Source organism: Falco cherrug, chromosome 6 (genome assembly GCF_023634085.1).
Source record: "Falco cherrug isolate bFalChe1 chromosome 6, bFalChe1.pri, whole genome shotgun sequence".
NCBI lineage: Eukaryota > Metazoa > Chordata > Aves > Falconiformes > Falconidae > Falco > Falco cherrug.
This window is the reverse complement of record NC_073702.1, coordinates 42,666,406-42,687,275: the sequence shown is the minus strand read 5'-3', so window position 1 is coordinate 42,687,275 and position 20,870 is coordinate 42,666,406. Positions and strand designations below refer to the sequence as shown.

Sequence of the window (20,870 nt, the reverse complement as noted above, 5' to 3'; positions counted from 1 at the left end):
AACTTTTGGACATCATTTATTTTGGGATGTTCCAAACCAAAGCTATCTTCCAAACCAAAAAAGAAGTCCAGCGCTGCCAAGTCCTTAATCACTGAAATGAAGAAAGAGACCACAAAACTGAATGAAAAGATGATTGAAACAATTTTCCAACTCTGAAAAAGCCTTTTTTGGCATTACTGTCAGAAGAAAATGAGAGGAGAACAAAAACCCGTAATACATCACTGATGTGTCTAACTGGAAGTGACTCGCAGAGGCCAAGCGTTTGAAAAGGGAGCAATGCTGGAGTTTGTTCTTGCTGAGAAAGAACTCGTACGTGGACTTTGCATTTCAGAGAATAAAGCCTTACTAGCATTTCCAGAGAAATTTCCAACCACGTGAGAGCAAGAATCTTCTTAAGAGTATCTACTATACTATGCCATTAAAACATAATCGTAACATAATACCCAAGTACTTACACTTCAGGCACTTAGAGACTCATCTTAGAAACATTTACCAGGTACAGGACAAGGGTATTATTTATAGCACAGAAGTACCAAAGGGCTCACTCTGTCAGGATCAGCTGCCATTGAGCCTGACAGTATGCAAACACAAAGCAACAAAGTCCCTCAACCCTACAGCTTGTGAGTGGCTCAGGACAGAAGGTTTGTTTTAAAACTCTGTGCATATGATCTGACAATTGCTGCAACTACTGTTAAAAGACTGGTGTATACTTAAAATACAAATGTATCCAAGCCTTGGCAAATTCAAAATCTATATCTAGTCTGAAATATGATGTCGTGAGCATGATAAAAAGACAACAGCAGACCAAATTATATGACTGGGAAAGCTGGCTGGCAATGAAACTTAATTTTAGCAAATCCTGTGAAACATCCGTTATGAAATATAAAATCATCTGTCCTTGCCCTGGAGTAGCAATCACCAGCCAGCAACACTTTGTCAGCATCAGACCAGAAACAGTCCTGACAAGGGTTGTGAAAAAGGGGAGTGCAGCAGAAAACTGGTTTCAGCAAGTATATGACACGTTAGGGATGCAAATGTTCACAGCAAAGTTTTGCTGAAGTTACTAAATGCAAGAGCGCAGCTACCAGCAAAGACCCCCCCAGGCTCACCCTCCACGCCTTCCCTTCACCAGTGTGTTTAAACCATTTGTGTACATTAAACGCCCTGAGATGAGTTCCTTGGACCCTCTGGGTGGGATTCAACAAGCACACAGACATCCCACTTGAGCCAGGGACCCTGCAGTCCCACGCACCCCTGTGTCCTGTACCTTTGTGTGTTTCTGCCCTCCCAGTGCAGCTGGTCCTGCTCTCAGCCCACCCTCAGCCAAGCTGGTGGCACTGGCCAGGAGAGATACTTCTACTCCTTTTTAGTCTGCCACGTTCCTTAACTTTTTCTTAAACGATCTTTAAATCCTTTCTTTTTTATTTTGAGTGTCCTCCCCTGTCATATGTGTGGCACTGAAGCCCACACGGCACTATTCAGTAGCATTTCTTTCCTCGGGAACTGGGAGAGTTTACTTTTCCACAGACAGAGCTTTGCTATTTTGAGTGTGGAATGAGGTGCATGACTGCTCCTGAAAGTCCCACTCAAAAAAAAGAGAGTAAAGCAAAATGTTGGATGTCTCCCAGTGCAGTGCTGAGCCGAAAGGGGTCATCTTTGCCAAAAAGGATTAGCAAAGCCTCAATTATGTGTTCTTAATACAACAGAGAGAACGATTAAAATACCGTAGGTAACAGTAATACAGCAAGCTCTGAGGTGTATGTTATGTCCACAGCCCATCATGCTGACAAGTATCAAGGTACATGTGCTGTGAGTGAGACTGCCTCCAGGAGCATTTGTGGCAAGGTCTACAGGGCACAGGAACAGCTTTGAGATGACCAGCTGCTACAGCTGGAAAACCAGGCAAGCTCTGGGCACGTAAGCATCTCTTTACATCCTTAACATTTTGCTGTTTCCCTGTGCTCCACCAGCCATCTCCATTTCTTATTTCTTGTCAAGTAAAAAGCTTTGGGCCACTTCAGTCCTATGTTTCAGCAGTGCCCAGACCTCAGCTGCCATAGAATGCAACTCCTCCACCCTACAGTTACACCAAGAGTCATGAATAATAATACCGAGGATACGTGTCTCTCTGATACAACTGCAGCTCAGGGAGGCTTTTTGTCCTATTTCTTCTTTACACCTCCTTGGACATAAATTGTAACTAAAGCCAGTCAAAAATACAAAACAAACGTTTAAAGATCACGATTCTTAACTTAGATGCCATAAAATATTCTGCCCACCTCAAACAATAGATGATTCATTTGTGAAAACCGATGATTTATTTATAAAGATGCAAAGTGTAAAGCTGCACCAAGATCTCAGAGAAAGAGAGTGGAACACGCAGCGTGTTACGAAACCCTCCACTGACATCCGCAAAAGATAAAGTGTGCGGCAGAGGAAGGAATACAACAGGGAGAACGTCCTGAGCCTTAGTACAAAGCGAGTAAGGGTTTCTTTGGACTCCTCCATTTCTGCCAGAAATAAACCACTTGAATAGCTCTTTTTAAAATAGCTGTTGGCTTCATTTGTAACGCTATCAAATGCCACAAATCCTCCAAAGGGCCTTCCTCTGTTTCCCCATGCCACGTCTTTTTCCCACGAAAGCTGAAGCCTGGATTTGTTTTTAGGAATAGCGACCAATAAACAGAGGCTCAGTAACACTAGCAACAGGAAAGAAACATTACCAGATTCAAATACGAAAAATGAAGGAAAACAAAACATTTTCAACAATGCCTGAGGAAGCCTACAGGTCCTAGGGCTGATCCAGAAACCCTGATAATCCAAGGATTGCTTTTCACCTTTAGGATACACTTTCAAATTCAGCCAAAGCTGTCGCTAATAATTAATGTAATACTAATTTTTGGGTGCTCTCCCCTATATACATTCCAGAGTACACCATTCCAGCATTGAATTTATAACTAAACAACTCAACTTTATTTGTAGGGTATTTCTGTGGATGGTGAAGTGATTCAGATGCTCTTTGCGTTCTCCTTACAGGGCCTCCTCTCCCAACAGTAATGGTGCCCAGCCTGCTTTCAGTGCTCAGCTGTTCCCTGAGCTTCACTTGGTGCAGTGAGAAGGGAACCACCAGGGGAAGCAGCGAGTAGCCCCGATTCACCACCCCGCAGCCTGACAGCAGCAGAAGCATCTCTGCATCCCTCACAGGCAACAGGCACAGTGGGATGGCCCCAGCCCATGCCCTGGCCTCACTTGGTTTGGCCCCAGCCCATCACTATAAAGTCTTTACCAAAGCCTCTACTTTTTCTTCCTTAACAGGAATTTTCCATCAACTGTTTCAGCTGGAAACCATCAAACTTCCTGCCCCAGGAGAGGCAGAAAGCGGCTAGGGAGAGCAAGCCCCAAACACTACGTAAGGCTTTACATCTGCCAGATGCCCCAGTAACTCGCCAGTCTGCCTCAGCTGCAGGGTATGGGGTCACAGAGCCAGCCCCTGTCCTCCCGTCAGAGCGCCAAGCCCGCTGGAGGAGTTGTTGCTGTCAGCATCCATAGTTCTGCTGCCTAAGACGTTTCCAGCCCTCGCAGACTGGCACAAAGAGGCTTTTCACAGAGGTCCAGATTGCCTCCAGAGTCTGTCCCTTCTTTATTTACAGGAAGGCTCTTAGGTTTAGTCTGAGGAGGTCTGCAGATTGCCAGGGGGCTCTAGGGGATGGGTTTTGTCAAAGGACGTATGTTGCAATGCATCCTCAGAAGGGTCTGCTTTCTGTTTAATTTAATCTTTTCTGGAAATTAACTTCACAGCCCCAGCTCCTTTGTGCACCATTTATCTTCAGATGGTATGTGCCTTTCACAGCCTTTATAATCCACTTTGTGCCTGAACAGCTCGATCACTTTGGATTTGTAGAGTTAAAGACAAGACAACTTGGAGGGCCAAGTGTGTACCTAAGCAGGCAGCTCTGTGACAGGGGGAGGCAGAAGGTGGCTGGCTGCCAGCTGCACACACACTGCCCTTGCTCACTTCAGCGTTCCTGCTGCGTCCCTTTCACTAGCACCGCCGTTCAGCTGACTCCGAAGCAGACTGCTTCAGCACTAAGGGGAGCAGTGGGAGAGCGATGCCAAGGGCAGAGAAAGTAAAAGTGTTGTCCCTTTTGGCTACCAGTATATCTACTCAAGCGTCAAACTGCACCACAGAAGAAGCATGACGAGAACAAGATCCCAAAGCAGACGGCTGAATGGATCCGGGCAACAAAACCAGCGGTGGTGACCTCAAAATTTTCTTGTCTTTGCATATTGTTTTCAGACATAGGGAAAGGATTTAGTAACGTATATATTGGTATCCAGTCCTACGTAGCCACCCAAGAATAGGTGACATATGGAGCTGCTGAGACACCTTTAAGCACCCGAGGCATCTCAGATGGCACGACAGGGCTACATTTAGGCAGCAGAATCCCACCCAAAGCTTCAGATACCAACCTAGAGCTGTCAAACACCTGGATTGCCCAGGACAGAGCCAAGGTCCCTTGCAAACAGGGGAATGGCCACTGCCTCCATCCATCTGGGTACTGCTGTATGTGAGGGGAGAGAGACAGCAATTATTACCAGCTGGTAACAAGCTCATATTTTTCTTACCTATCACGCACTGGTTTCTCTCTAATTCTACAGAGAAGACAGATATCTTTTGGTTTTTTGAACTAGAACAGGTCTCTCTCTCTCTCTCTGTTTATGCATGTGTAGGCACTGGGGCCAGCTACCCACAGCAGTACCATCTGACCCTGTTTCTACAGATTTTCCATAGGAATACAGATGCAGTCAGACTCCCCATAAGGTAGAATATCAAATGAATAAGATAGCACTGAATCCATGTCACACACCTCCATTAACCACACCTGGCACACAAAAGGGCAGCACCATATTCAAGCAAGACCATTAATGGAGTATTTGGGCCATGGAGCATATAAATGTATTCGTAATAGTAATGTTGGTGGGATGGCTTAATGATAGAAAAGGAGAAAGATGTGAAGAAACGTGAATATATTTTATTGGACCAGCTGATACACTTAGGAAAGGTAGGCCAAAAAAAATCAGGATGTAATTGCTTTCATGACAAAATGGCATCTGGTACAAAATGCTAGCAGCAGCAGCAGTGTGGAAATGGAGGGGAAAGCATCATGGAAGAAATTATCCAAAGATTCTCATAAAATAAACAAATCCTGCATTATCATGATGGGATAACTTGTGATGCTTCTGGAATTTTGTGATCCATGCACGTGTGTGATGAAATTGATACTTTTTAAAACCAATCCTGCTATCATGCTAGGATGAAATTACTAGTATGGTTTCTAGTTTAAAATTACCATGCAGATAGAAAGAACTGCAGCACTAAGAAGATTTCATTTTAGTGAAATTGCCATTAATGTTTTACCTAATGTAAGCCAATTTTCTCCTTCACTTAGGAAAATGTATCCTTTCACACTCTATTTTATTTGATTGCGCCAACAGAATTCTATACCACCCGTTCAGAGGAAATCAGCAATGTGTTTCTTTCGTACAACAACAGACCGAACACCTGTCTTTTTTATAATTATATGATTGTATTTTTGTTAAAAGTAAAATAAAGAAAGGTAAATACTAACCTAGTTGGAAGAAATACCTTTAAATCCGAGGGTCAGTAACATACAGTTCCATTGCTTATCTTGTTCACAGATTAGAAGTCACTCTCATTCTGAGGTTAGTTTGGGTGGGACAGCATTACAAGTGTTTGAGCCATGAGAACAGCATTCCTCATATAGCTGTTTGTAGCTAACACAGTGGGTGGGATTCCCAGAGGAAACTATCAAGTAGCGTTACCGTATGTTAAAATAACTTCATTTTAAAGCCCCAAAAGCTATAGTCATTGATAGGACTCTGCCTGAAAAACTGAAGTGCTCAGGAAGCAATTGTTTTCAACAACAAAATCTTCACAGCAGCAGGCATCTAATGTTCACATAACCCACACCAAAAAAAAAAAAGTGCAAAAGGTGTTATAACAAGTAGAAAACAAAAATAAAGGTATGTTGATGAATGCAAACAACTACAACGCAAGGTAATTATATAAATTACATTCCGGCTATCCTTTCCACAGAGATACCACGGTTTTACTGTATTCCTCCCTACTTATCTTTAGAGTTTGGACATGCATGGAATGCAAAATGTTTTTATCTAGAAGTGCTAAATCCCTTAAAATACCAGACCTTTGATCTCTCTGGCCTGAAGTGACAATAACAGAAATGAAGAGACAACAGCTAAATCGGCAATTAGTCATTAGCCGTGGCACACCTGCAGTAACGAGCGTTTAAATGTGCCGCAGTTCTGAATGATTCAAAAAGTCATGCAAGTGTGCGGCTTGGTTTGAGAGAGGAATCATACAGAATCAAGTATTTTCAAAGAGGGCAAATTAAATTCCTATTTTAAAAAACCACGCAAGAAAGTTGTGTTTTATAGTACCTATATCAGCTACTAATTCTGAAAATAAAGTGCTCCGCATCTGTATTTAAAATGTCACTTAGGGATATTATTTAGCCTAATCCTTTAGATTTTCTTGAGAAAATTCCCCTGCAAGGACAGTATTTGGGTACGTTGGAGAGTATATGCAAAACCAGCACTGGATCTTGACAGCTGTGGCACACGCGCTGAGGCACTGTCTGTGACAATGAGGCGTATGAGAGCTGGAGACACGTAGGGGTCGCACGCTGCAGCACCACCCGTTCTGCAGGCGCTTGCTTCTGTGACTCCCAATACCACCTGCCTCGGACTGCAAGGAAGGCAGACCTCCTCCATTGCTCTCAATTTGGCAAGATGTTCAGGATCATGGCAAGGGCTGCCACGAAGAAGCTGGAGGCACAGGGCATCAGAAGGGGTACGATCAAACGAACCACAACACCCTCGGCAGACAGAGGAAGGGGCTGGTGGTCGGCAATTTTTAAGCTACTGCTCATCTATCAGAAGCTACCAACACTGAGTGAGTGAGATGATTTTCGGTACGATAAAAGAGAAAGAGGGCTACATGCCAGGAACAGACACTCCTCTGGGAAAACAGCAGATTTGAAAACCCGGGAAAGCTATATTTAAGTGCAAACTGATAGGACTCAGAGCCTGGCTGAACAAGAGACAACATCCACGAGTCACAAGAGAAAATAGACAACCTCCCATAAATAGTTCCACTTTTAGTTGAGTCTGACTGGTTTGTTACAGCCCTCGGGCTGCTCTCTGGCTCTGCATAAGGCGGGACATGCCTGAAGCTCTGCACGATTCCCAGACTTTGTGCCAATAGTCTTCATAAGAGGCAGCCTTCAGACCCCCCGACGTGTGGCCATGCAACCCTGAATCCTAGGCGATGTTGCCAGTATCACCTTCCCACACTCTGCTCCTTTCTGCCATGAAGTAACTAAAGGAAATAAACTGTTCATAGTAAGGATGGAGGCTTGACAGCGCTTTCTGCTCATGATTAGACCCTGCTTCCCCCCGCCAGCTTTCTGGGGCCACCCAGACTGACCATGAAACTGCCGGACTGCCAGAAACCTCCTTTAAAGTTCCATGCTGTCTGCTTCCCGCACCCAAGGACATCCACCAGCTAGCAGCCGGGTGGTCTCCAGGCGCAAAAGAAAGGGCAGATCAATATGACAAAAATGAATGCAAGCCATGCCAATGAAAGCGCCGTTTAAATGGGCAAATCTTCCCACTGACTTTGGTGAGAACAGGACCATACAAAAAATGAGGAACTGACATAAAGCACACTGGGGTTTTACCTGTACCTCTCCCACCAGCCTGTCTGAAAGCTCTCCCCAGACATGGTAGCTAAACTCTGGCATTTGTTTCCTGATGCAAATTCAGACAGAAACACACTTCTGCCACCTAACAGAGAAACAGGGCCGTGAATCGGTGATCACACCAGAGGTGTAACTCCTAAAGCATGCAGTCACATCACGGAGCCTGCCCCCCCTGCTCAGCTCCGCAACTTGCTCTGCTCTGTCCCCCTCCTTATGTAGGAATTGATGTACCTGCGGAGAAGGTAGCATTGCTGACTGTAAGCTGCTCCATTCCTTTCAAAAGTTGTCTCCACACCCGTAGACTAAATCTGGGGTTTAGTACAAGGTAGCAGAAAGGATACATCAGTCCTTTGAAAGCCAAATAAAGCAATGGGGGAAAGGCTCCCCTGCTCAGAAGCAGGACATGGACTCATTTGCTCACTGAGCCTGACCTTTCCCACCCTTCGCCAGCCCACACCCATCTCCATTTACCCCTGGGAGGGCAGTGGTGGACTCTGCCCTTGCCAGGGCCTGAGCATCACTTGCCCACCCACCTGCTGCTTCCCCAGCAGGCTGGGCTCCACTGCAGCAGGAGACTTCCATTAGGCTTTCAAAGGGCTGCTGGTATTTTGGGGCTCCTACCTTCTGCGTAGCAGGACACCACCTTGTCACAGACAGCCCATTTTCCCCCAGCCACTGTGTTTTTTTCTTTTTTTCCCCTTACTGTGCCCAAGGAACTAAATTCCCTGCTGCAATTCCTAGGTGTGCACAGCGGGATACAAGAAGAGGAGGTGTGAAGCGCTGCAATTCCTCTTTGAAGGACCCACTCCAGCATCAGTGGCTTGCACAGGTATCCCCCATCCCCTGTAGTCTGGTGGGGCCACCACAGGCCCTACAGCCTCGGGAACGGGTCTGGGCTGATGTGCACCAGGCTCTGGCAGCAGTGCTGTTTCACTGCCCCTGCAAGGCCATCACCCAAAATAACCCTTCCCCCACAGCCAGGCAGTGCTGTCACAGCCAGCCCTGGCCAGGAGGCTGGCTACACACCAGTCCCTTTTCCGGGCTCATTTCGATTTGCAGTAGCCACGTATAAAATGGATGCTGCCACTTCATAAAACACATGAGAAGGAACGAACATGCAATACTGTTTCGCTCCTAAAGGAGTTTATCATAAATAAAAAAAAGTCATCAAATTAAATCTATAGTCCATCTGATTAACTGACAAATAAAAAGTTTCTGTTATGACTAGATTTAAGGTCAGTCATCCCACCAAATACCATCTGTTTAGGCAGTATGATTATGCTTGATGTAAAGCACTCCTTTCAGAAAGTTTTGCTGTTACTGGTAAAAATCATCTTTGGACGGTTCTCTTTCAAATCTATTTAATAATATTTTTCCCTGGATATAAACAAAGTATTTCCCAAATATTCACACTAGGATTTTTTATCCCTGAATCATTTTTCAAATAAAGGCTCAAATATAGTATGCAGCAGTCACCTGAAAGACTACGCGTTTGCAAAACATAAAAAAAAAGGATCCAAGTGTTTTTCCAAAAGAAATCATCCAGTTCAACTTTGTAAATGCAAACTGGGCCTTTATTTTCCAGTCAAGAGTTAACAGTTGCATTCAATTTATCCCATACATAAAGTTATGACCAGGCTAGTTTTTGCAGCTCTAATATTCCCAAAGAATACTCCGTGATTTAAATTATGTGGTGGCATGGGAGAAGGGCTTTCCAAAGAGCCCGCAACCTACATCTCTTCTTCTGCAGAGGCTAACTGCTTATGCATAATTTAATTTTATCCATATAAATTTCTGTCCCTTCCCATCACATAATATTAAGATGCCTCTTACAACATTCCTGTGAGACAGGAAAAATATCATAGACCAGTCGTTGCCCTAGAAACCCCAAAGTCTCCTGTATTCTTTATGGGCCTTAATGGAATTTTTGCCTGATCTGCTAGTATTTTCAATTTGATTTTGTGCTGGTTTGAAGATCAATAGAAGGAGGTGACACTGAGGCACAGTAATTTTGGGTGTGCAGATGCTACAACTTTAATTATACAAGCCTGTCCAAAACTTCAGTGGTAAACAATCTGCTTACACAGGGACAGCAACAGGATCAGGAGCCATGAATGCATGTCCACGAACACCAGCTGCAGCAGCAGAGCTAATTGGGTATATCCTCAGAAGTGCATCCCCTATGGATACCTTATTAAGGGAAGTCAGCTACCTTGTTCAGAATAAACTGAGTTATATTGTTTTACATGGATTTTCACATAGATGAAACATAAGTCTTCAAATTGCTTTCTCTGATGCTTTTTTTCCAGCCAAACATATATAATGAGCTAAAAAAATACGATAAAAAATACAGTAATTTTTTTATAACTCAGCTTTTACAATTGCCACAGTAATGAGCCACAGACCAGAGCAGGTCACTGTAAATGTTAATAGAGAGGTGGTCAGGGATGGCAATTCAGAAAGATGGTACCTGACATGCTCATTAACAGATAAATAGCACTTGGCAACTTCTCAGTCAGTTCCAAAGTCTCCCTTGAGAGATACCATCTCTGAGGTTTGCCTGCGAAGGAAGTGGAACTGCTTTGATTATGCCAGAATATATTTACTACCTGGGAAGCAGTCATGCCAAGACTGTTAATGACAAAGAGTACATAAAAGGAAACAATGTACAATGCAAAGTATATACATCCCAGTTTGACAGTTAAGATTACCTCTGTATAGTAATTTTTGTTAAAAAAAACCCAACATTCCAAGGTAGTTAACATTACAATCTAGGCCCACTCCTGGCTACGGAGACAAGTCTGTTAAGGACTTCCAGATGAATATGAGGCATTGCGTCTAACTCTGGTTCTGAAGGACACATAGAGGCTCCTTTTGGGGGCTGTGGGTACCATCATGCACCTTCAGATCTCCTGACAAATTCTCTGCAGAGCCCAACATAAAACAGAAGCAGTCTCTTTGGGACAACTTACCAACAAAAGCAACAGAAACAGGCATAGGAAAAGAATCTCTAACCACAACTTCCCTTTTTAGAGCATTGTAATCATGGTTCTGAGATGCCAAATCCCACCCATTCTTACCTCATATTTTGTAACATTCTCAAGTTTGTTCACACTTCAGTTGGATACAGTCACCCAGCCTTCTTTGTCACACACGTCCTTATTCTTGGGCTGATGGCTGAGCTCTCTGCCTAACCATTTCATACAGAGCAGAAACCTTATTTAATCCACGATGCCTCTCTGTACTGCTTTCTCCTCTGAAAGAAATTTGACTCATGCATTCATGCCATACAATTCTTATCCTACCTGGCAGGTTTTTTTTGCAGAAAAATATTTTGTTCACAGAGGGGCTGGGCAGGCAGAGCCATCATAAAAACTGGATCCAGTTGCTTTCAGTACTTCTTTACTGATGTGTCAAATAACTTCTGGGGCAGGTCACTCAAATGAATGCAGTGCAACAGGTTGGGCATGTCTCAGTCTGTTCTCAAGTCACAAAACACTATAGGATTTGTTAACTGGCATAGATAAAACCTGCACTGTCACAGTGCTATCAAAATACAGATTGTGGAAGCCATGGCTATTAAGCTAGCTACGTAAAAAATAAGACTACATTTAGCCAAGAAATCGGCTATTATCACAGCAAAGCAAAGCATCCTGCAAAACAATTAAAAAAACCCCAAAATTTTATTACAAAACACAGAAGTCATAGTAATTAAATAAAGCATTTTTGTTCCGAATATGGTAACAAAAGGACTTGGAAAGCATTACATTAATGGCATTTCTAAACTATGTTGACTCTTACCAACTACTCATTCAGAGGCAGCCTCTGGATCTAGGATGAGGAATAATCACCCACAGCCAGTACGCAAAGATTGTTCAGGAAGGAGACTACTAACACCCACCTGTGTAAACACAAGAATAAGAATTTTTACCTGTAGTTATTGGGCTGCCAGACAATAGCACTGGATGAAAGTGAGCACCATCAGTTGCATTACTTTACCTCAACTCAATAGACAGATGTAATTTGTTAACACTATAGCTCTCAGATCATTTTAAAGGAAAACTCAAATCGAATTTCAGTATTCTAGCCTGCAGATCATAAACTGTAAAACAGAAGAATGATCTTCCAATGAGTAATGCTCTAACAGGACTCTGGCTTTCAATAAGCTAAGGCCTGACACAGGTGCTCATTTCTAACAGGAAACTAACTGTACATATTTATAAACAAAATATTGCACTTCCTTGGTCTTTATTTGGAAAAAAAAAAAAACCACGTTTGAGGAACCACTGTCGGTATCTAAAAGGAAGCACCTGCTTAGATATTTCCAGGGTGGTTTTTTTTCAGTAGAGCTCTTGGTAAAATGCACATGACAGCAAACCCATGCATCCAGTGGGTGTCCTCGTCTATGTTGTGGCATTTGTAGTTCCGTCACTTCACCTTGGGATGTTTAGGAACAAAAATCTAAGCACAAAGAAAACATACACACAGTTAAGATTTACAGGCAGACAGACCTATACATTTGAGATAACCTTAAACAAGAAAATGCCTTAAATGCAAGAAAACACTTATTTTTAAGACATTAGAAAAAACCTTTTTTGCTGTGAGGGTAACCAAACACTGGTGTGGGTTGTTCAGAGAGGTGTGGAGTCTTCATCCCTGGAGATACTCAAAACCCAACTGCTCAAGCTAACCCTCCTCTGAGCTGGAAGGTGGACTAGATGATCTCCAGAAGGGCATTCCAGCCTCTGCCCTTCTGTGATGAATAAAAACACTTAGTGGATCTGTATTGTCAATGTCAGGGAGCCCAAAACACATAAGCAGTTGTCTCCAACACCTCATTTCTTCACAGAAAAAATCTCATAATGAGGTAATCTCAGAGATTCACTTTAGATCCAAGTAACATGTATTTAATTGGTTCATTTGTTTGTTACATATTACTTGACAATCAAAGACTGAGGGACACAAGAGGGAAGCGGTAGGAACGTGCACTACAGCCAGGGCAGGGGAAAGACAGTGCTTTTGCCTCTTTCAGCAGCAGCTAATTGCTAGACCAGCTGGATCTATTTCTTAGTATGTACATAGAAAGCAAAAGGTGGGAGTGTGACAGAAAATAGTAACAGAGATACAAGACAGGACAAGTGAAACTAAAATACGTATGCACATCAATCACTGAACATGGATTAGCTGCAAAACACAAGTCATTAATGCAGGCCATACTTCCCACCAGCGATTCCACTCTCATATGAAAAAGTCTGCAACACATGATGAAATAGCAAGAGACAGGTGTCACAAATCCACCAAGTCACATGGTCTGGGAGTGATCTCTTGCCAAGAATTGCATGAACTGCTTTAGCAAACACTTAAAAATGAGGCAGATGAAGCCTTAAGGAAAGGTCCCATCACACTTCCAAGCCAGAAAGAAGGTCACAGTTGGGCAGATGATGAAGGAGAAGCAGCAGTCAAGGAAAACGAAGGAATCTGGAACGTGCATTCTTCTACTAAAAATCATTAGGGAAAGGCAGGCATTTTTGTAATTGCACACTTAAGACTGTGCACATTTTCTGTGGTCTTCAGACAAAAGCTTCTCCCTGGCAGGAAGAAAGAACCAATGCATTCAGATAAACTTAATGCAACTGAAAAAAAACCCAGAAAAATGCACATTAGTGTTCTTTAAGCCCACGCCCTAAGATCCCAGAGATCTTAGCTGCAATGTTCTGCATTACACTGCCTTCATTTCAGGGCATTCAGAGCCTCTCATTTAGGAGATTCTCTGGTGAGCCTTACTGCTGTAGTGTAAATTATGAATTGCCTGCTCCATCCTTCTTCCAGAGGCTACTGCCACCATAGCAAAGCCAGCACAAGGAAAAATGTTCCCAAACTGGAGATGATCTAATGCACAGACCAGCCTTTTAACACTTTCAGAAATACCCAGTGGTAATAATGCTGTGCTGATGTAAAGTGTTACCACCTGCATATATTCCTCCTGACGAGAACTGCCAAAAGGGAAGCCGTGCCCATAGCCCTTTACTCCAGTGCAAAGCTACTGCCCTTTGCCAGCGAGGGTGTCTTTGAGCTGACAGGCCAGACACTAACTGGAGCAGCTGAAGGGTGGGCACCTAGTCTCTTCTGATGGCTATGTTAGGCCACCCTAACTCTAAGAGAGTAACACTCAGGGTAACGTGGGGGGTGATGATGCTTTAAGTGACCATGGCAAGACTTTCAGAGCTCATCTTTCAGTCATAAGAGTAAACCTAACTCCATTTCATTGGCACTTTAAGTAAATCGCAGGGCTTTGCACTGCAATGATATGCAGACCCTTGTTCCATTCTATCAACACTGCAGTCCGGGCAGCTGAGCTCTTTGTACTACTGAAGTGCGATTCCCCAGGCCTTCTCGCTTTGGATTGAACCAACCTAGCAGGAAATCTTCTCTTTTTCCTCATCAAAACCAAGAAATAGTTAAGCAATAAAATGTTGCACATTTTATTTATTTATTTAATGTTGCACACTGTTTGGGAGTGTGTGTTGTAATGCGCTGGAGGAGGAGGAGGCAGAATTAGCTAACGTTGCTAATGTCACTTGGTTGTTGTGGCTATCGAGTCCAACAGAAATGATTGCAAGAAGCCACAGGTAAGATCAAATGCAGTCAGCAGATGAACAGCCCAGCAGCCGTTGAAAATGAACCTGTATAGACATACATGCATCCACCTTGGAACAAGTCTATATTATATAGTGGTAATCTTTGAATGTCAAGAATCCAGAAAATACAGTCTACCCCTCTTTTTCTATGACACAGGCCCCAAGATGAGAACAATTCAAGAAATAGCAAGTATTTTACATGCAGCTACTCCCGCTAACACAAGAGAATGATCTTACTTTACAGACTTCAAATTAGTCTGCAGTAACAATCAGATGGATTATTGTCCACCCTACATACAGCATTATACAACAGACCAAGAACTTCACAGTCCTTTTACACCTCCTTCCTCAACACAACATACTGGTCACTGGGAATGATGGGAAAAATGGTTTAACTTAAGTAACAAATTATATGCTTCCATCACACACTAAAATGTAACTGAGAAAAAGAGAGGTTTTAAGAGATTATACTATACTGAAATATCACCTAAATAATATTCCACCTAATAGGATGCCTCCTTATTGATTTGACCCCCTTCTGTTTATAAAGTCAGACACAATTTTGAGTTAAACTATGGCTTGCTGTATTCCTGTAAGACTTCCACTCTGTTCAGCACACATCATGCGTTGCTTCCTGGCTAACCAGTTGTTCAGTGCTTTGCAAGGTCTTCACAGATCGAAGTGTGGCTCTGTACCTTATTTATTTCATATTATTTTCTGAATTCGTTGATATTCTGCTCATGGGCTTGCCTAACATGACCAGGTTACATGTCTATCTGAATTCTTCACAAACAAGAATGAATTTGCTTCATAGCAGCCCATTCTGCAGACGGTGTATTTCTATTACCTCTATTTTAAACAATGGAAAACTGAGGTATGGAAGGATTAATGTCAAATATCTCCAATAACTTTGACTGCTCACAGACATATAAGACTGTACTGGTTTTGGCTAGGGTAGAGTTAATTTTCTCCATAGTAGCTAGTATAGGGCTATGTTTTAGATTTGTGTTGGGAACTGTGTTGATAATGCAGAGATGTCTTCCTTACTGCTGAGCAGGGCTCACACAGTGCCAAGGCCTTTTCTGCTTCTCATCTGCCCCACCAGCCAGTAGGCTGAGAGTGCCCAAGAAGCTGGGAGGGGGGACAGCCGGGACAGCTGACCCCAACTGGCCAAAGGGATATTCCATACTATATGAAATCACACTCAGCCTATAAAGCTGGGGGAAGAAGAAGGAGGGGAAGGGATGTTTGGAGTGATGGTGTTTGTCTTCCCAAGTAACGGTTACGGGTGACGGAGCCCAGCTTTCCTGGGGATGACTGAACCCCTGCCTGCCCATGGGAAGTGGTGAATGAATTCCTGTTTTACTTTGCTTGCGCATGCAGCTTTTGCTTTACCTATTAAACTGTCTTTCTCTCAACCCACAAGTTTTCTTTTACCCTTCCAAATCTCTCCCCCATCCCACTGGAGGGAGTGAGCAAGCAGCTGTGTGGTACTTAGCTGGGGTTAAACCACAACAAATACAATTTTTTTCAGAGACTGCTTAAAATACAGATGATACATTGATTTTACCTGTGTTTGTGAAAGCTCTACATTTCTGCAAATCAGGCTCAGGTTCTCAATATTGATACCACAAAATAAGGAATGTGAAAATGAGCGATTGTTTATGGAAAATCTATTTTAACTGACTGGCTCCTCACCAGACAGGAAATATGCAGTAGCAAAAGAAACATCCCCGGTTCATCAGAGTAGCATTCAACCGTCAGCATACGAAGCTGTTTTTTTTATTCCAGCTCACAGCATTAGTCACTACACTTTTTCCAATTTCTTCAACAAATGAAGTAAGGGTCCTACATATTATGACCTTTTTCAGAGAAACATCTCATCCACAGAATGGAGTCCAATGGAAAGCAATACTGTCTGAACTAAAGGCCAGAGTACAACAAGTGCATGTAAGAATGTCAAATTGCAAAGGCAACCTTCTTAATAAAACAAAAATCTTAAATCAAAATAATGGTCGGCCTCAGAGCTGAAACACATTACAGCACCCTGCCGCTTCACCTAAAATAGAAAACAATAACCCCAGCAGATTATCCTTTTCTTTGTAGAGAAGTGTAGGAAGGGGTTGGGACATACTTGTAGCCAGTATATTTTATGGATATTTCTTGTAAGCAGGAAAGGGTCAGAAGCCTTCTGGTCTGTTCCAGCTCTGCATGTGCTCTAACATACCATAATAGAAAGGAACACAGTTTCACCAAAGGACTGATGGAAGTTCTCTGCAAAACAAATATCTTAAGGCATGAGCTGTGCCTCTAACAGAAACATTTCTAACCAAAGAATTCAGCTTTCTATATTGCTTTATCATAAAAACTTTTTTTTGTTTCTGACACATTTTTGTCAGTGATTACTGTTCTTATAAAAACTTACTATTTTTATTTTCTACTTTTCTTTTTTCTTTCTGACAATGCTGAATAGCTGCCACTAATTCATCCTGTAACTGACGTAGCTGGGACCAAATTTTCATCAAGATCAGCACATCCACAAAATCTACATGAGCATTTACTGTATGTACAAACATGCTTGTAAATAAGCACATAAGCAGAATTACACAATTTATATGCAAATATGTGGGTTTGCAAGGGCAGCATTTTTCCATTACAACTTTACAGGTAAAATGTACCTTCAACCATGCACCAATTTTTACTAATTTGTACCTTAATGAAGAATAGGAATGAACATTTACTAAATAAAACATCTGAACCTGGCAGTACTGCTTTTAATGAACAGTTCTAAAAAGTGCAGTATGTTTTGCATTTACAATTTAACTGTGGGAACAGTCAGAAGAGACAATATACATACTTCCATTTCCTAGAAACTCACCACCAGACCACACGTCTCTCCATAATTCCCTCTTGACTATCATATTGCTGTGTTTATACCATGTCCACATTTGTGATGCTAGATGATCTTGTGCAGCATGTAATAAAAATATCCTGTCTGAAATATTTCACCTATTTCATATTGCGTTGAAGGCCCATAAGTTGTTATCTCTCTCTTGAGAGTTAATCCTTTATTTAGCCTGTATCATCACACAATATATTTGGACTGAATGTTTAGAATCATTTTTCAGCTCAAATTATCAGGAACAGGGTGGTTAAGAACCGCGATATTTACCTGTATTAGAATTCCACTAGCATGCTCTGGCAAACACCAACAGTTTAAAAAATGTCAGTCTGCACTTGATTTGTACTTCCCGCACGTTCAACATACCAGAACACAGTGATACTACTACCCTGTCAAAAAAACCCAAATCCAAAACCCAGACAACAAAACCATGCTATAGCAAACTAAACATCGCAACATGTACAACTGCTACATCTATCCCGCTAAAGAAAACAAAAGCAGGGAGGTTAGTCTGAACTGCTTACTCTGCTTAACTTTTAGCGGAACGCCTGGCACACTGGAGGGTAGAACGGGCACCAGGCGCAGGGCGGGCACCAGGAACAACCCCCCAGGAGCAGGGCTTGCGTCCTGCACCTGCCGGGGTCGGCCAAGGGCACCTGGGCAGCCCCACACCTGCTGACACCCCTGACACCCACACCCCCGGGCAGGCAGTACTCTCCCTCACTTTGGCATTGTAAAAGGCAGTGACAGGTTGTCATACAGCCTTCACAGTATTCAAAGCGCCTGGAACTGGGGGGAAGAAAATATACACGCAATAAATCCCTCAGTTGCACTACTCTGAGCAACAAAGCCACCCGCCGGGGCTGGGGGAGCTGGAGGGCTGAGCTGGGCCCAGGCTGCCTCAGCCCCAGCGCGACCCTCCCGCCACACGGGCGGCTGCGCCCTCAGAGGGCTGTTCGCGGGGTGCCGTTTAGGTGTCACTAGGCCAGGCGCGGGCCCCTCGTCAGGCACTTCTGTGGAGAACAGCGGGAACTACTGGCACGACAAGCGACGGGCGACGTCCGGTGCCGCTGAGGGGAGCCGCGACACCCAGCGCCGCCGGGCCCAGCCGCCTCCCTCCGGCTCCCCCGGAGGCCGCCGCAGCGCAGCGGGGCCCGCCCAGGCCCGGGGGCGCCGCTCACCCCTCGGCCCCGCCACCGCGCCGGTGACAACACGCGCGGCCGCCGCTGCCACACCCGCGGTGGCCACCGAGGCCCAGGCCCGAGCGGCCTTCGACAGACACGTAAAAATAAAGTAAAAAAAGCTCTTCGGAATTCAGTTGCGAAACCAACTTTAGGCTCAAGTTGGAAGTTCCGGCGTTCCGCGCAGGGCCCATGGGCCCGGCAGAGCCGGTCCGGCGGGGCGTACGGGCCCGCGTCTGCTTGAGCCGGCTCCGGCCGGCCGCCGGCAGCGCCGCTGCCCCGCAGGCGGGGTGCCGGCCGCCGCCAGCTCCAGCGCCGCTCCCCGCCTCCCGCCGCGGCCCGGCGGCTCCCGGCTCCCTGCGGTCGCACCTCTACCTGGGCAGCGGCCCTCCCCGCGAATGTCGTGGGGCCCCGGAAAAAAAACTACACTTACCAGGAGTGGGGTTCGAACCCACGCGGACATACATCCATTGGATCTTAAGTCCAACGCCTTAACCACTCGGCCATCCTGGTGCAGGTACCCAAACTCCTCCCAGCCGCTCCTACATCCATGGCCGCGCTCCTGGCCGCGACCCTCGGGCCGGCGTGGGGCTCCCCCTCCCCCGCCGCGCCCGCCCTCCCGCCTTTATTTCCAGCGCGGGAGGGCGCAGAGTGTACAGGGTGGCTTCTCTCGGCGGCAGCGGGAGGCGGCCAGGCCGGCTGGCCCCGGCGCGGAGCCTTGCCCCCAGCGCGGGGCCCTCGTCCCTTGTCCTACCCGGGCCGGGACGCGGCCGCCCCCGCCGCCCAGCCTGTGGCGGGCGCTGGGGCCGGAGCGGAAGGCGCGGGCGGGGGCGGTGCGCAGGAGTCACCCGGGCCCGGCCGTGACGGGAGAGCGGGAGAGCGGGCCGGGGGCGGTGGGCCCGGCGGCGGGCAGGTGCGGGGCCCTAGAGCTGCCGCCCCGCGCTGCGGCCGGGGGCGGTGCTGGGGCGGGCCGCGGTGCCGGTGTGGTTCATCGGGGCAGTGGGAGAGCTGGGGAGAGGCAGCCCCGGTGGGGCTCAGGGCACCGAAGAGCGACACCGCGCCGCCCCCCCCCGGCGCCGCCCCCGGTGCTGCCTGGGGAAGTTCAAGTGCCAAGTGCCCTTCCTTTTGAAAAGCGCCCTTACATCCAGACTCGTTACTTATTCCTGTCCAAGTGCTTCCTGGAGTGGATCTGTCCTTGCGCCTAGGTGGAATGCAAAGCGAAGTCCAAAGCTATCGATTATGCTTGTTTAGGAGAAAAACACTGCAGAGGAGAGATTTCTTGCCGTTCACCACGGCGTGCCAGGCCTAGGGAAGCACCTGTTGCAATACCCCGGTCACTGCCCGCACTGGGGCCTTCCCCTTCCCATGTCAAGGGGGGAATGGGGACAGGCCCCCACACCGGCTCCCACTCTCACGCCTTTGCTGACCATTTTCCAGAGGTGAAAACGGACATCCTGCATCCCAATGAACTTTGTTGCCTTTGAGCCCTCCCCCAACAGATGAGAAGGGAACGTTTGGCAGGGTGCGGGCTGGGGACACCGGGCTGTGACAGCCCCAGCAAGCCGGGGGAGGCACGCAGAGGCCACCTGCTCCCCCATGAGCAGAACGAGGAGTGCCCGTCCTGCCTGGCTGTTTGGCACCCGGGGTGTGGGTGGCCCTCTGTGAGGGGTCTGCGTCCCAGCCTTGCAGGGGGTACCAAACCCCTTCAGCTGCCAGTGCTGGGAGACCCCCAGTATGCTGAGTATGCTTGTGAAGGAAAATAATTCTCACGTATAACAGAAGTGAATTGTTAACATTTTGCATGCATGAAGAACAGATGTGACACTCGCGCCGCCTTTTTCCTTGATTTTACTCACAGGCTAGAGTCCATGAATGAAAGAACAGCTCTTTGACTGGAACTTACCGTGCTGTATGATTTGCTTGAAAAGGGCATCATACTGTAGCTAGCATTGCTCCCTGTTCAGTAGGGTTGTGCTTTTCAGCAAAGTATTGAGTAGAGAAATGTTATGTTAGATTATCTCATTCTTCATTCACGTCTAACATTATTTCTGAGAAATAGTAAAATATTACTTTTTCCTGTTAAGACTTTGTGCCCTAACAATGTACGTACTGTAAGGTAAGGTGTGATGGCAGAGCTGCCTTCCACTGGTCGTTACAGGCTGTGGCTGAACTAGTACAAAGATGCTATGTAATATGCTAGAAACGTGGAAGGAGATAGAACTGCTCTTGCCTTCTTATGTAATAGAGAAACAAATAACATGGCTACATGTGAAAATGACATTGTGTCAGAAACATTAACTGTAATCACCACATACATTAAATGATGTTTCCTGCCTTCATCATATCT

At 45.4% G+C, this 20,870-nt stretch overlaps 2 long non-coding RNA genes and 1 other non-coding gene across 6 annotated transcripts; all 3 read right to left on the bottom strand.

Moving 5' to 3' along the window:
- Positions 1-4,462, bottom strand: LOC129736379 (uncharacterized). Its single transcript, XR_008732882.1, has 2 exons — positions 2,280-4,462; positions 1-91 (listed from the first exon to the last, which is right to left on the bottom strand). It is a non-coding gene; the product is annotated as an uncharacterized LOC129736379 (long non-coding RNA).
- A 551-nt stretch (positions 4,463-5,013) lies between these two features.
- Positions 5,014-20,870, bottom strand: LOC106631425 (uncharacterized). 4 transcript variants are annotated; one of them, XR_008732879.1, is made up of 4 exons: positions 18,957-20,870; positions 12,113-12,263; positions 10,883-11,703; positions 5,014-10,362 (listed from the first exon to the last, which is right to left on the bottom strand). It is a non-coding gene; the product is annotated as an uncharacterized LOC106631425 (long non-coding RNA). The 4 variants fall into 4 exon arrangements; XR_008732880.1 differs by having other exon boundaries at positions 5,014-10,992; positions 11,108-11,703; positions 18,957-20,868; XR_008732881.1 differs by having other exon boundaries at positions 5,014-11,455; positions 11,604-11,703; positions 18,957-20,853.
- TRNAL-UAA (transfer RNA leucine (anticodon UAA)) lies at positions 18,954-19,036 on the bottom strand. The gene has a single exon. It is a non-coding gene; the product is annotated as a tRNA-Leu (tRNA).